At 36.3% G+C, this 17,078-nt stretch overlaps 1 long non-coding RNA gene across 1 annotated transcript; it reads right to left on the bottom strand.

The window, feature by feature from the left end:
* Nucleotides 1-11,887: 11,887 nt before the first annotated feature.
* LOC129524806 (uncharacterized) lies at nt 11,888-15,059 on the bottom strand. Its single transcript, XR_008668740.2, has 3 exons — nt 14,798-15,059; nt 13,051-13,121; nt 11,888-12,040 (listed from the first exon to the last, which is right to left on the bottom strand). It is a non-coding gene; the product is annotated as an uncharacterized lncRNA (long non-coding RNA).
* Nucleotides 15,060-17,078: the final 2,019 nt, after the last annotated feature.

The following is a 17,078-nucleotide window of genomic DNA, read 5'->3' as shown; positions in this document are numbered from 1 at the left end:
CAGCTATAATAAATACATTGAAAGAACTTAAAGAATCTGTGTTAAAAGAATTAAAGTCAAACATAACAATGACTCAACAAACAGGAAATCTCAATAGAGAAGTAGAAACTATAAAAGAGAACCAAATAAAAATTCTAGAGTTGAAAAGTACAATAGCTGAAATGAAAAATTCATTAAGCTCAGCAGCATATTTGAAATGTAAGAAGAAAAATCAGTAAACTCAAAGATAGATCAATAGAAACTATCCAGTCCAATGAAGCTCTCTGTTCTGTTCAAAAGCTTAAAGAAAAATTAGCAGAGTTTCAGAGATCTGTGAAACAATATCAAGCTTATTAATATATGTGTAATGGGAATTCTAGAAAGAGAAAAAAAGGACAGAAAAGTATGTGAAGAAATAATGGCTGAAAACTTCTCAAATTTGAAGGAAATCATTAATTTACATTCTTAAGAAACTCAACAAGTTTCGAAAAGAAAAAAATACAAAGAGATCCACACCTAGAAACATTATATTCAAATTACTGAAAATCATCAAAAGACAAAGAAAAAATCTTTAAAGCAGTGCAGTAAAAGAAAAACACCTTATGTACACAGCATCAACAACTTCATTAATAACATACATCATTAGAAATAATGTAGGTCAGGAGCCATTAGAAAGACATATTCAAATTCCTGAAAGAAAAAAATTCAACAAAGATTTTTATATCCAATAAAGCTATTCTGCAAAATAAAGATACTTCAAGGTAAAATAACGGATGTAAGTTATTGCTAACAGACCTATCCCATATGAAATACTAAAGAAAGTCTTTCAGGCTGAAAAGAAATAGCAACCTACAATAAATGAAATAACACACAGAAAAGGAAATATTAATTATCAAAACAGAAATCAATAAAATAGGAAAGAGAATAAGAAATAATAAAACCAAAAGTTCGTTATTTGAAAAAAATCAACCAAACTGACAAATCCTTAGCTACAGCAGAAAAATAAGACAGAAGACACAAATTACTAAAATTGGAATAAAAAATGGGAGATCATTATAGACATGACAAATAAAAAAGGATTATAAGAGAACAATTTTATTCCAACAAATTAGACAAACTAAATAAAATAGACAATTTCCTAGAAGAACACAAATTACCAAAACTGTCTTCAGAAGAAATAGAATATCTGAGTCCACATATACCAAACAAAGAACATGAGAAAGGAATTTTGAAGTCTTCTCAACACTCCATCACACACACATATAAACTTCAGATTACACTGATTAAATTCCAAAAATATTGAAGGAAGAAATAATATCAATTCTTTCAGAAAATAGAGAATTTCTCAACTTGTTTTATGAGGCCAGTATTGCCCTGATACCAAAGCCAGACAAAGACATCACAAAAAATTCAACTACAGACCAATAGCCCTAATGGATATAGATGCAAAAATTCTTCAGAAAATATTAGCACATCAAATCCAGCAACACATTAAAAAAAAGTTATGCACTAAAGCCAAGCAGGAGTTATCAAGAAAAGATTGGCTTAAGATCCAAGATCAATTAATGTTAACATACCATATTAATAAAATAAAGAACAGAAACCATGATTATTTAAATTGACACAGAAAAAGTATTTGACAAAACTCAACACCCAGTAATAATTAAAAAGGAAAAAGAAATACTTTAAACAAAATAGGAATAGGATGTTTCTACAACCCTACAAAAGTTATCTATGAAAAACGTACAGTTAAATCATACTTAATGGTGAAAGACTGAATACTTTCCCCCCTAACTAAGATCAGGAACATGGCAAGAATGTTTACTCTCACCACTTCTATTTAAAGTTGTATGGAAGGTTCTAGCCAGTACAGTTAGGCAAGAAAAATAAATTAAAGGTCTCATTGGAATGGAAGAAGTAAAATTACCTTTCCTGGATAACACAATTTTGTATAGAAAATCCTAAGAAACTTATTTTTAAAATCTGCTTAAACCAATCAGCAAGTTTTGCAAGGTCACAGGATACAAAGTTTTTATACAAGATATACAAAAAACAATTGTGTCCTATATAACAATTCTAAAACATAAGAAAATAATTCTATTAACAATAGCATCAAAAAGAATAAAGTACTTAGAAATAAATTTAATAAAAGAAGTGGAACTTCTGAAAACTAAAAAATATTGCTAACAAATTTTTGATAGACCTAAATAAATGAAGAGATATATCATTTTCATAGATTGGAAAATCAATATTGCTAAGATGGCAATTCTCCCCAAATTAATCTATAAATCAGTGTAATCCCTATCAAAATCCCCACAGGAACCCTTGTAGAAATTAACTATCTTAATTTAGGTATAAATATAAAAAACCAAGATTAGACACAACAACTTTGAACAAGCAGAACAAAGCTGGGGGACTTAAACTACCTGGTTTCAAAACTTATAAAGTTATGGTAATCAAATCAATGTGGTATTGGCAAAATGATGCCAATACCATATTGACAAATGGATCAGTAGAAAAGAATAGAGTCTTGATATAAAACCTTCACATTTATGGTAAGTAAGACAATTCAATAAAGAAAGGATAGTCTTTTCAACAAATGGTGCTGAACAATTGGCTATCCATATGTAAAAAAGGAACTTTTATCTTTTGGAAGAAAAGGAGGAGGCGGAGAAAGAACTTACACCTTTACCTAGCACCATACACAAAAATTAATTTAAAATGAATTTCAGTCCTGAATGTAATAACTAAAACTAAAACCTTATAAAGAAAATACAGGGGCAAATTTTTGTGACCTTAAGGCAGATAAAGCTTTCATAAATATAATACCAAAGGCAAAACCCATTCAAAAAAATTGACAAATTTGACCTCATCAAAACTGAAAACTTTTGTTCTCCAAAAGACATCATTAATGAAAAGAAAAGCCAAGCCACAAATAGGCAGATAATATTTGCAAATGCTATAGCTGATAAAGGACTTTCACCTGGAATATATAAATAACTTTAGCAACTCAATAACAAGAAAACAGACAAACCATTTTAAAAGAGGGGAAAAAATTGAACAGACATTTTATTAAAGAGAAATATAAATGGCTAATAAATACATGAAAAATGTTCAACATCATTAGTTACTAGGCAAATACAAATTTAAACCACAATGAATACCACTAAACATCCATTAAAAATGGCTGTAATCAAAAACTGTGACAATGCCAAATGTTAGCAAGGATGTGAAGAAACTGCACCCCATACATTGCTGCCGGGAATGTAAAATGATATCGCCATTTTGGAAAACAGTTTGGCAGTTGTTGTTTTTTTAAGGTAAACATAAATCTATCACAGGACCCAGTAATTCCATTGCTCTGCATCTACAGAAATGAAATCAAAATCTATGTGCACACAAAGCCTTCTACATGAGTGGTCCTCAATAGCAAAAACAAATGTAGTACTGTGCTATTACACTTAAAAACACAGATGGACCTCAAAATCATTATGTTGAGAGAAAAATAAACGTTTTCAACAGAATGAAGGACAAAAAAATATGATCATCTCAGTAGATGCATAAAACGCATTTGACAAAATTCAAACCCCTTCATGATAAAAACTCTCAACAAACTAGGCAGAGAAAGAACATACCTCAACATAATAAAGACCATCTATGACAAACCCATAGTTAACATCACACTGTATGGTGAAAAGTTGAAAGCCTTTTCTCTAAGAACTGGAACTAGGCAAGAATGCTCGCTTCACCACCCTTATTTGTCATAGTACTGGAAGTCCTAGCCAGAGCAATCGGGCAAGAGAAAGAAAAGAGAAAGTCAAATTGTTCATCTTTGTAGATTACATAATTTTATTATATTTAGAAAATCTTATATAATCAACCAAAAACTCTTTGATCTAATCAATAAATTCAGTAAAGTTGCAGGATATAAAATCAGCATACTCAACATACAAAAATCAGTAGGGTTCTATATACAAACAACAAACTACCTGAAAAAGGTGTTAGGAAGGCAATCTCATTTAAAATAACTACGAAAAAAATGCCTAGGAATAAATTTAACCAAAGAGGTAAAAGACCTCTACAAGAAAACCTACAAAACACTGATAGATAAATAAATAAATAAATAAATAAATAAATACACAGACACAAACAAATCAAAAGACTCCCTATGCTCATGGATTGGAAGAATCATTATTGTTAAAATGACCATACTACCCAAAGCAATCTATAGATTAAATGCAATCCCTATCAAAATGCCAATGACATTTTTAACAGAAATAGGAAAAACAATCCTAAAATTTATATGGATCCAAAAAGAGCCCAGATAGCCAAAGCAATTCTGAGCAAAAAGAACAAAAGTGGAGGTATCACACTACCTGACTTCAAAATATATTTCCAGGCTATAGTAACCAAACAATATGATATTGGTATAAAAACAGACACATAGCCCAATGGGACAAAATAGAGAACCCAGAAATAAACACATGGATTTATGGCTAATTTTCGACAAAGGCACCAAGAACCTATATTAGGTATAGGACACAGTCTTCAATAGAGTGCTTGGAAAACTGAATATCCGTATGCAGAAGAATGAAACTAGAGCCCTATCTCTCACCATATACAAAAATCAACTCAAAATAGATTAAAGACTTAAATGTAGAAACCAAAACTATAAAACTACTAGAAGAAAACAGAAAAACTCTTCAGGATGCTGGTCTGGCCATGGCTAAGACCCCAAAAGCACAAGGAACAAAAAACAAAATAGACAAATGGGACTATATTAAACTAAAGGAAATAATCAACAGGGTGAAAAGGCAACCTGATGAATGGGAGAAAATATCTGCAACATATTCATCTGAAAAGGGACTAATTTCTAGAATATACAGGGAACTCAAGCAACTCAACAGCAAAAAAAAAAAAAAAAAAATTCTGCTAACAAGTAGGCAAAGAATCTCAATAAACATTTCTTACAAGAAGACATACAAATGGTAAACCGGCATATGAAAAAATGCTCAGCATCACTAATCATCAGGGAAATGCAAATTAAAAACACAATGAGATATCATCTTATCCCAGTTAGAATGCCTATTATCAGAAAGACAAAAAAATAGACGCAGAGAAAAGGGAATTCTCATACACTGTTAGTGGGAATGTAAATTAATACAGCCATTATAGAAAACAGTATGTAGATTTCTCAAAAAAACTACAAATAGAACTACCATACAATTCAGGAACCTGACTACTGAGTATTTATCCAAAGGAAAAGAAATCAGTACATCAAAAGGATACATACACCCCCATGTTTATTGCAGCATTATTCAGAATAGCAAATATATGGAATTAACCTAAGTGTTCATACAAAAAAGATTAAAATACCTAGGAATATAGCTAATCAGGAAGGTGAAAGTTCTCTACAATGAGAATTACAAAACATGACTCAAGGAAATCAGAGATGACACAAACAAATGGAAGAACATTCCATGCTCCTGAATAGGAAGAATCAATATCATTAAAATGGCCATACTGCTCAAAGCAATTTACAGATTCAATGCTATTCCTATCCAACTACCAATGATGTTCTTCACAGAACTAAAAATAACTATTTTAAAATTCATATAGAACCAAAAAAGAGCCCAAATAGCCAAGGCAATCCTAAGCGAAAAGAACAAAGCTGGAGGCATCACACTACCCAACTTCAAACTATACTACAGGGCTACAGTAACCAAAACAGCATGGTACTGGTACAAAAACAGACACATAGACCAATGGAACAGAATAGAAAGCCCAGAAAGAAGGCTACATGTCTATGATCATCTGATCTTTGACAAACCTGACAAAAATAAGCAGCGAAGAAAGGACTCCCTATTCAGTAAATGGTGCTGGGATAACTGGCTAGCCAAGCGCAGAAGGCTGAAACTGGACCCCTTCTTTACACCATATATGAAAATCAACTCAAGATGAATAAAGACTTAAATGTGAAACTCAAAACTATAAAAACCCCGGAAGACAACCTAGATTATACCATTTTGGACACAGGAATGGGCAAAGATTTCATGACAAAGATGCCAAAAGCAATGGCAACAAAGGCAAAAATTGACAAATGGGATCTAATTAAACTTAAGAGCTTCTGCACAGCAAAAGAAACCATCAACAGACTAAATAGACAACCAACAAAATGGGGGAAAATATTTGCAAACTATGCATCTGACAAAGTTCTAATATCCAGCATCTATAAGGAATTTAAACAAATTTACAAGAAAAAAAACCCATTGAAAAGTGGACAAAGGACATAAACAGACACTTTTCAAAAGAAGACATACATATGGCCAACAAGCATATATTAAAAAGCTCAATATCACTGATCATTAGAGAAATGCAAATCAAATGAGATACCATTTCACATCAGTCAGAATGGCCATTATTAAAAAATAAAAAAATAACAGATGCTGGTGACGTTGCAGAGAAAAGGGAACATTTATACACTGTTGCTGGGAGTGTAAATTAGTTAAACCTTTGTGAAAAGCAGTGTGGTAATTCCTCAAAGAGCTAAAAACAGAACTACCATTTGACCCAGCAATCCCATTACTTATACCAAGAAGAATATAAGTCATTCTACTATAAAGACACACATACAAATGTTCATTGCAGCACTATTCACAATGGCAAAGACATGGAATCAACCTAAATGCCCATCAGTGACAGACTGGATAAAGAAAATGTGGTACATGTACACCATGGAATACTATGAAGCCATAAAAAAGAACAAGATTGTGTCTTTTGTGAGAAGATAAATGGAGCTGGAGGCCATTATCCTTAGCAAACTAGTGCAGGAACAGAAAACCAAATACCACATATTCTCACTTGTAAATGGGAGCTAAATGATGAGAACTCATGGACACAATCAACGAAACAACAGAAATTGGGGCCTAATTGAGGGTGGAGGGTGGGAGGAGGAAGGGAAGGAGAGGAGCAGGGAAAATACCTATTGGGTGCTAGGCTCAGTACCTGGGTGATGAAATAATTTGTAAAACAAACCCCCATGACATGAGTTTATTTATATAACAAACCTACACATGTACCCCTGAACCTAAAATAAAAAATAAAAACAGAAAATGTGGAATATATACACAATGGAATATTATTCAGCCATTAAAAGAATGAAATTCTGTCATTTGCAGCAACATAGATGGAACTTGAGGCCATTATGTCAATTGAAATAAACTAGACATGGAAAGACAAATAGTTCATGTTCTGTCTCATATGTGGGAGAAAAAAAAAAGCTGATCTCATGGAGGAAAGAGAGTAGAATGTTAGCCGCCAAAGACTGGGAATGGTGTAGGTGTGGGGACCCAGGGGCAGGGCAGTGGAGAGATAATGAGAGTTTGGTTAATGGGTATAAACATACAGTTAGATAGAAGAAATGAGTTCTAATGTTTGATAGTATGGTAGTGTGACTATAGTTAACAGCAATGCATTTTGTATTTCAAAATAGCTAAAAGAGAGGACTTTAAATATTCCCAACACATAGAAATGATACATGATTAAGGTGATAAATACTCTAAATATCAACTTGATCATTACACATTCTATGCATGTAACAAAATAGCATATGTACCCCATAAATATGTGCAAACATTTTGTATTCATTTAAAATTAAAAAAAAAAACACTATGCTGAGTGAAAAACAGATACAAACAACTATACGAGCGGAACAGCCAGAGGTAGGAAAAAGGATTTAACTGAACAAGGCAGCTGTCAGAGTCACTGAGACCTCAGTCCATGCCCTCTGCAATCAGCACAGACTCCCAGAAAACGAAGTTCCTGTAGATAACACTGTCAGGGCAATGGTGAAGAGCTCAAATTAAGACTGAGAAAATGCAGGAGGCTAGAATTATTTATTTATTTGTGATTATGATGGTATAGATGATGGCAATAAGTTGCCATTTATTGAGTGCTGACTCTGACAAGCAGGAATTTATCAAAGTCCTTTACCAACGTCACATTTAACTCTCACAACAGCCATAAATGGTAGGTCTTATGTGGCTTCCTCAATAAAATGGAAATCGTAAACTCAAAGAGGTGAAATGACTTTTCCAGAGTCATGCAACAAGCAAATGGCAAAACCAGGATTCAAATCTGGGTCTGTTTGACTCTCAAGCCCTTGCTTTTACCCACTATCCATATTGTCTGTCCCATGACACAAACATTTGCAGAGTACCTACTATCTAAAATTCAGAAAATTTATGTACACAGTTATAGTCAGGACCCCTGTTCTTATTTTACAGAGCATAAGATAGGTACACAAACTGCTATTTGGAAAAATTCTGAAGACTCCCCACATTTCGTCAACAGTGCCCCAGAGCCCAGCTTCCCTTCTTACTTCAAGCCCAGTAGGAATCTTCACTTCAGGATTTAACCCCTCTTCTCCCTAAAAAGATAAGAAATGTCCAAGAAATCTACCCAGTTCCAGCACTCAAAGGAAAATTTGTCGCAGAGACAATATCTAGGGAGCGGAGAGATGACTAAATTTAGGTGTTGTTAACTTCCTCTTAAACAATGTTAAGCTGGAGGAAAGTGGGGTTTGAGTTGGCAGATCTAACAATGTTTCAGAGGGAGGAAGGCATGAGCATATTAAAGCTCACAACATTAAACTCACAACCTTGTCTATATAAGTAGGATGCGCAAAAAATCCAATAGGCTCTGATTACCAGGAGATGGTAGTGCACTAGTCTCATGTGCATCCTGATTGAAAATTCAGCTGCATAACCTTCCATGAACTGTTTATCTTATGTACTTATTTAACTAACATTCAAACTGACAAGACTCCTATTTCTGGGCCTTCTTTTTATACTTTCATGTATGAACGATCAGATGAAGCTCAGATACCACAAACTTTGCATGTTTTTGATTTTGCACATAAACTGAAGGTTAGAATTCTAGTCTGTGTCCTCAGTCATTCAATTTTTTTAGATCTTTGAACATGACTTCAAACCCTGCCAAAACACAACCCAAATACAGGCTTGCTTCTATGTCTGTACAAATACGTAGAAGAAATGGGTATGTCAACTTTCAATGGATACCAGCCTAATTGAAGCTTTAACTACTGTCAGGGAACAAAGGCAGCCAGAGCTAACTAAGTCTGCTTTGTTCAAGGGTAAGGAGACATTCAGAAAGATGAGGAATGAATAAGTGCAGGTAGCACAATGGAAACAAATCCAAAACTTCACTGGCCACTGCAATATACACCAACTTCTCCCTATTCTGATCTCCTACTGCACTTACAACCATACCCAACTGCAGCAAAATATTTAATTACACACACTGTATGAAAAGTATTGGTTATCGTTTCATGCATATGTCTTACAAATAAAAAATATTATAGTTGTATATTTCATCATTTTAATACTATCTCATTTTATCTCTAAAATGGCCTATTGAGGTAGATATATCATATAGAACCCTTGATTTCACAGATGAAGAAATCGAGCCTGGAGATTTCATTTATGCATCAGTATTCATTAAGCAGAGAGCTGAGAATCTACGCCCATCTTGGGCTCCAGATCTGTTGCTCTTTCCCTGTTATCACACCACCTTAACATGAGAGCAGTGAGACACCTGCATTTCCCCGTAACACAAAGCTGCAGAGATGCTCAATGAATACTTTCTCACATGACTCCTACTTCTACCCCTCCGCAGGTAAAGCAATCTGTGGCAGAGGAAGCACTCACTTTTTAATTTGTCTGTACAAGTCCATTAGACCTCAAGAGTAGTGTGAGTTGGGAGAAAACATAATCTTTCAGCTTTCAGGCTGATTATGACTGACTCCAGAATTCTTTAAATGTTCAGAGAATATATGGTCTTAACTGTCCATGTCTCAGGGCCAAGCCATATCCTCCCCTGCTGCCGCTTGCACAGGCTGGTGGACTACTAAATGGTGACAATTCATCCAGAGTAGGAAATCTGAAGTCCAATAGAGGCACTAGGATTTTCATATAATTGATATAGTTAGCTCCTTTTCCCCCATTTTTCCACGACCCTTCTTAGACCCAGCTATTTTGTCTCTACATTCCAATCTTTCTCTCCTGAGTGGTTTTCCTCCTGCTGGGTCACTCTGGAAACATTGTAATAGGTGTTACAACAGCTTTTTTCCATTATATTTCACCAAAACAAAAAGACATAGTCACCAAGAACAACACACAATCAATTTGACTGGAATTGTGTTGACTGGCCACTGGCCTTAACTCCTCCACCATTACTCTATCCGAAAAGCCAAAATTATTGAATGTTATACAAACAAGATAAAAAGTGGTAGATTATTAGGAACAACTCTGTTAGGTTCCGAGAATTCATGTTACAAGGCCAACATCACAGTTGTGCAGCATCGAAAAGAGAAAACAGAACCTGAGGGCCATGATCTCCAAGGTATCCCTTTTGCTATCTAGTTCTGTATCCTGGTTGCTTAATGCCACAGCTTATAAGATGGATGGTACCTTACATTTCATGTCTCCTTCCTGCACCCATAGCCTCTGAACAAAACCGACTTGGGTCCTGCTCAAGCAAGGAATTGCCCTCTGCTTCTTAATCTGACAATTGCTAAGGCATTTTTATGTACAGTGTATGCACAGGTTGTTTCCCATTCTAGGTAACATATGTGCATTTTAATAAAAGCTTTCTAAAATCTATGCGTTATCTCAAAGGCATGGATTTAAAGGTGAGAATTTCAAACAATAGGGCAGGGGACCCTCTGATCACGTCATGCTTTCAAGACAACTGCCTCTTCCACCCTCACTGGACATAAGCTCCAAATGATCCAAATGCTAATAAGCACTGGGTAACACTTGTTTACCATACTTTTCACCAAAGCAAATAGACTACAGGTCAGATCACTTTTCCTCTCAGTGTTTTTGTGCAGCAAGTCTGTGAAGCAAGGCCTGGTGTTGCAGAACATCTCCTGAAGGTTTCAGCACAGCTTCACCGAGTTCTCAAACCAGCCAGGGAATTTGGAAGCAGTTGTGCTAGATATTTGTTCCCCTCCCTTCCTCAAAGATGTTCACTGTTTGAGACCTCAGATTACTTTCCTCTCAGTATTTTTCCTTTAAATTTAAGGTGGACAGATTTGATGTAAATCATTGAGCATGTATTTGGACACCTTTTTGTGTTGGCCTGTGTTCCATGCTAGGAGTACAAAAATCAGGGATAGCCCCTGCCCTCAGAGATCAATGTTTTGAACTAACCATTCACTCAGTTTGCTTAATAAGTCTGTTTTTTTTAAAGTTAGAATATTGTTTGAGTTTTTCATTAAAATTTTAAAAAACATCCTCCATCGCCACCATCAATTTACTTTAGAATCCCTTAATACAATGAAGTTAATAAACTGACCCACATTTTGAGGATAAACTTAACCCCTAGGGATTGTGTGAGGCAAAACTTAATCCCAAAAGACAATGTGTGGCAGAGGCACAGCTGACAATGTACACAGGTTTATAACATCACCTCCCTGAGCAGTTCCAAAAAGCCAGATTTCCACATTGGCTTTTGGGTTTCTACGCAAAGCAGATAAGTAGAAATTGCTTGTCATCTATTATAGGGTGGTGTTTTGATCCTCCTGGCTTTCGCTTCTTTTTAATAGTATCGAAAATTCCTGTGGTTCAGTCCCCATTGCCTCTAGGCCAAGAACAGTAGTCCCCTAGTGCCCTGTAGAAACTTTATATTCCTAGACACCCACCTCATTAATGACTCTATGAAGGTTTTTCAGGAATGTCTGTGCTCTCCCATGGTCCTCTTTTTACAACATTATTTCTTTTCTCTCTTCCTTTGTCTACTGAATAACTCTGCTTTTCTTTCTCACAAACAAACATCACCCTATCATCCTATTTGGACTTCAGAACTACTTTCTACTTACCCTACAGTGAGTCTGTGAAGTGAGGCCTGGAGCTGCAGAACATCTCCGGGGGGTTCCGTCACAGCTTCACAGAGTTCTCAGACCAGCCAGGGAATTCGGAAGCAGCTGTGCTAGATATTTCTTCCCCTCCCTTCCGCAAAGATGTTCACTGTTTGAGACCTCAATAACCATTATTTAGCACTGATATTAACATATAGCATTGGCAGCTTAGAACTTTTTCAGAAAATAAAATCTGATAAAAGACAGTGTCCTAGACACAAGATAACAGACATACAAAGAGAGACATTTTTATATTAGTGGGATAACAAAGGGTGAGATGAAGCCAACTTTGTTAGAGCAGAGCAGTGGCACTCAAAGAAAAGTGTTACTGAGCTCCAAGTGAACAGCCACCGCAGGCCACTGACTGGCATGAATTGTTTACATTAGTCATTCCCAGCCTGCCATTCTGTTTCAGCTTGGTCATGTGGAGTAACCCAAAGGAGTAAATAAATAGGAGAATAACAAACCATCTCAACAAACCATTCCAAAATAATTCTAGAAGATACTATGCCATTAACATGCCGTCTACACCTGCAATATTCCAGCAACTTCCCATTCACAAATAAAAAGAACATTATAGTATTGTCAATTGCTCATACTGCCCATGCCATAGTATATTTCAAGCAAAAAAGGAACCAGACAAAATTATCAAACTTTTCAAGCTACGGTCATGTCATTAGTTTAACATTCTCAAAATGTTCAGAAAGAATTATTAAATGACTCAGTTTATTATCAATACACATTTATTAAATTTCTAGCTACACTAAGCACTGAGCTTATGTTATCATAAGTAAATTGCATGGGCCAGTGACTGCCTTCTAAGAACTTGGAATCTCCAGGCAACACACAGTATAGACAAAAAGCTCTAAGATGGAGACATTGGTCCATTACAAAAATATCTAGGCCCAGAAGTGAACTATAATCAGAAGCATCCTGAACTACGAGCTTCATCTTAAACAACTGATAGTATCAGTGCCCACAGGTTATTCAGGGGTGCCTGCTTTATCAATCACACTGACAAGCAGAGTGCAAGACAAGAAATCAATCTTCGGAGAAGCCATCTCTCAACAGAAGACAGAAGAGTTACCCCATTTATTCAGTTATTAAATAGATAATTATTGTAAACTTACTATGAGATAGGCCCTTGGGATACAGTGGTGAGCAAAGTAGACAAAAATCCTTGCCCTATGGAGCTTACTTTCTAGAGCAGGAGATAGAAAATGAACCAAATAAATAAATTAATTAAATTGCTTATTGAAAGTGATAAGTGCTGTGGAGATAAATAAAGCAAATAAAGGGAATACAGAGATTATTTTTTAAATAAGTCATCAGGAAAGGTCTCACTGAGACACTAATATTTAACCAACGACTTGAAGTTTGAAGTTGGAAGACCCATAGGTGTGTGGAGCTCTAGACAGAGGGACCAAGAATCGGGAATTTCAACTCTGATTTAAACTTTAGGCTGAGACCTCAGTCATTTTGATTAAATAAAAAGTGAATCAGCATGAAAAAAAATATCTAGTTAGGCAAAGTAAATAAATTCTAAAAGAATTTTAGAGATGGAACTAGGAAAAGTAGATTATTAGAATAGAGGTTAGAGATAATAACCTCGGAAGAATTTTCTTGGAGAATAGGAAAACAGAAAAAGCAACAGAACTAGTTTCTTGATGCTTTCTATGGGGATTGGGTAGGGATGGGAAAGAGAGGGATATGAGCACTTTCCTAAATCCAGGGACAAAGGTTTCACTGAGGAGTGGGATTTTAAAAGATTTTAAAATACTGTGGGCAAGGCATTTGACTAGGCTGGGAAGAGAAAGATGTTCCAGGTGTATTCATTCAAAATTCATGTGCTTACTCATTCAACACCACTGGATACACTGAGAGATACAGAGGCAAACCAGAAATTATTTGGGGGGTACGCAAACAGAAATACAATAGCCAGTATCCCTACCAGCGCACTATTAAATCACCCCTCTAACCTACATTCATTCACTGAACTAATATTATCTGTGTTTCCACTCTGTGCTAGGCATTTCCTAAGTATTATGGAAGATTAAAAAAGAAAGAATAAGATAAGGACCTGCTTTCGGGAGCTTACTAGGAGCAGTAATAATGATAATAGTTATTACAATAATATACGGCAGACAGAGGTAAATGCCTTAAGGAGATAAAAATGAAGTCTTATGGAAGGTCAAAGAGTTCTCATACTTAAATCTTATCTTCTCTAGGAATTATGGCTTTCTCCTTTGAATTTATTATGCACGTTGTTCATTTCGCACTTATCTTTTACTGTCTCATACTAGCAGGTAGACGAGTTCATTTTATGTCTTATGTTTCCAAACAGATTACCATACTTCTCAGTAGTTCACCACCCCCACCAAAATATTCAGCATAGTGCAGTGTACAGCACACTCAGTCTAATATGTACACTGCACTGTCTTCAACTTGTTGGAAGGGACAGAGTTTCCAACTGTCTTCAACTTGTTGGAAGGGATAGAGTTTCTTAAACTTATTGTAGTCTCTGTTACAAGTGTTTGGGTTTTTTTTTTCCTACCTCCAGCTAAAATGTGACTTCCTTAAGGACAAGAACTATGTATTATTGGCAATCCCCTAAGGCCCACAGTCTTGAACATAGTGTTCAATACATGTTTGCTGAATGAATAAATGCTTAATGGGAAACTTTCTGAAAGTGTCATAATGATACCTCACATAGGTATCGGGATTTACTGTCCTCAAATTGCTCTTAAACACACAACTGCCTTGAATCCTCTCAATAGAACGGTAGAGTTGCCACTGAGATGGTTATTGCACAGATGAAAGAACAATGATCATGGAAGATCAACCACCAAGTCACTAAGAGGCAGAGCGGGGACTTACCAGGTGTGTCAGGCTCCACATCAAATGCTTCTTTCTCCACCAAAGAATCATTGAATCTCACAGTGGGGCTTGACTTGGTCTTTGTCTCCAAGTCATAGCTTAGTGTCATGAGATAGTAACTATCAAGTGACAAGTAAAATTCCTTTCTTCTTCAATGTCATACTGTGGAAATATGGTGAACTCAGACCACAAATCCAGGCCAGTTTACCTTGGATGCAACAAATGGCTGATCTTCGTTTGTATTATAGACTGAAGTGGAGGGAGCTATCTCTCTGGAAGAAAATGAGATGTATTCAAGTCATTTGTATTAGGGAAGAAAATCTTAGGTAAGTCTGATGTAAACACCAATTTTCTGCATGACCTGGGCAGTACAACAAGTAGGCAGTCTAGATCGGGAATGAAATCTATGTCAAAATTGGCAGTAGTAGAACTTGGGAAAGGTCAACAAATCGTCTGACACAGGCTTTTAAGATATCCATAGTAATAGGCTCTCCAGGCCTTTAAAAACCACTGGAGAATCCCCAAATTCGTCTGGTATAATAAATAACTCTGGGGTTTTCACCCAAATTCAAAACTCAGCCATTCTAACCCTTCTTCAGCCATCAATAGACATACGCTGCTTTTCAATGCGTTTCTTGTACTCGCCTTGTCTCCTGTCAGCAGCCAGAAGTTGGGGGTTTTTTTGTTATCAAGAGTAAGATTCAAACAGCCTGCCCTGCAGCAATCCCATACTGCACTTCTTTGTCAGAATCCTAATGACGAATTCTAAATACATAAGAGACCATCTCCAGCTGTAAAAGTGAAGAGCTTCCAGGGCCTGTTGAGTTCCCTGACCCCAGACCTATTTTTATATTTTGATCTTGGGGACCGTGCCTCATGACTTTCAGAACCCTCAAGTTATCCCCGGGGTTACAGAGCACTAGCTTAACCAGTCATAGCAAGACTTAAAACAGGGCAGCCAGGATCAAAGTGGCCAACAAACTAGTGCATTAGCCACCGGACCAGCCCCCGAGAGAACTGCAATAAGCTGCATTGTACAAGTGGTTAAATTCTTCTCACGAAAAACCTCAACACTCACGGGTTTCAGTTGCATATATCTGAATAACCATTTTAACAGCTACTCGCATTTTGATATAAAATGTAACAACAGCAGTTTAATGTTCTGACTGAAGTACAGAGACAACAATACAATTTGATTTTGTTTTTTAATTTAAAGCTGCCTAAACCTCAAAGTTCAGTGTTACTTGCTCTACATTTTCCTCGGGCTGATATTAAAGGGACTTTCCTCTATTCAGAGAGCATGGATGAGAGAATGTTTAAAAAAAAAAAAGAAAGAAAAGAAAAGAAAAAAACCCTGAAGAGTCTGGATTAAGAATAACATAGCACAGAGAGGTTTTGTCAATGAACTGACACTTCATTTTTCCTTCCATTGTCTGCCTCCCCGAAGAGCAGGAGACTAGCAACTGGGATGATCACATGAAGGCGGGAAAAACACAACTGTCAGGCTCCAAGGACAAAGCCTGCTCTTAACAATACCATTCCTTAAATCCAGACATTAGAGCCAAAGGAATGAGAAAAAAGCAACTCACTCATGGATAGCTTACTGAGGATACTGCAGAAGATTATGCTAATCTTCACTTCATTGTCCTCTGCAAAATGTTTTCATATCAAGCCTTTTATCTGGGGAAGAAGAGATGCCCAACCTCTCAACTCAGTAACAGCCAGCACTTTCTGTGTGGTTTCTGCGTAATTAACACCAGCACTAGACCTTTTCATTTGTGCTACTCAAGCTTAGGGCCTTTTGAGGGTGTCCACAGGGGAGCAGCCCTCACCCTTTGCCTGTGGCCCGGGAGCCACAGCTTATGCTTAGATCTGCGTGCCATCTGTTAATGGCAGAGGGAGCAAAACTTGAGCTAACTTTTCCTTGACTGCCAGAGAATGCAAGAGACCAAATCCACCAGCACGAGATGAGCAAATTATTATTTAAAAAAAAAAAAATCTAACAGAGGAATTCAAGCCAACTGCCTCATTTTCCCTATCAGATTTTTGCCTCATTATAACTACTTTTCATTTGGGACTTAAAGGGCATGAAAGCCCTAGCTTAGGTGGTAACTTGAATGGACCAAAGGGACACTTTTCTTTTTTTCTTAGGAATTGAGCTTCTGCATTCGCCTCATTGTATTTCAGAACTGTGTCACAGATGAGCCACATACACACTCCTGACTGACCAGAGCTACAGGCAGCCCACAGGAACGTAAGATTTAAGGCTGAATTTTCCTCT

Source organism: Gorilla gorilla, chromosome 1 (genome assembly GCF_029281585.2).
Source record: "Gorilla gorilla gorilla isolate KB3781 chromosome 1, NHGRI_mGorGor1-v2.1_pri, whole genome shotgun sequence".
Classification (NCBI taxonomy): Eukaryota; Metazoa; Chordata; class Mammalia; order Primates; family Hominidae; genus Gorilla; species Gorilla gorilla.
The sequence above is the reverse complement of the archived record's forward strand: the minus strand, read 5'-3'. Positions and strand labels throughout refer to the sequence as shown.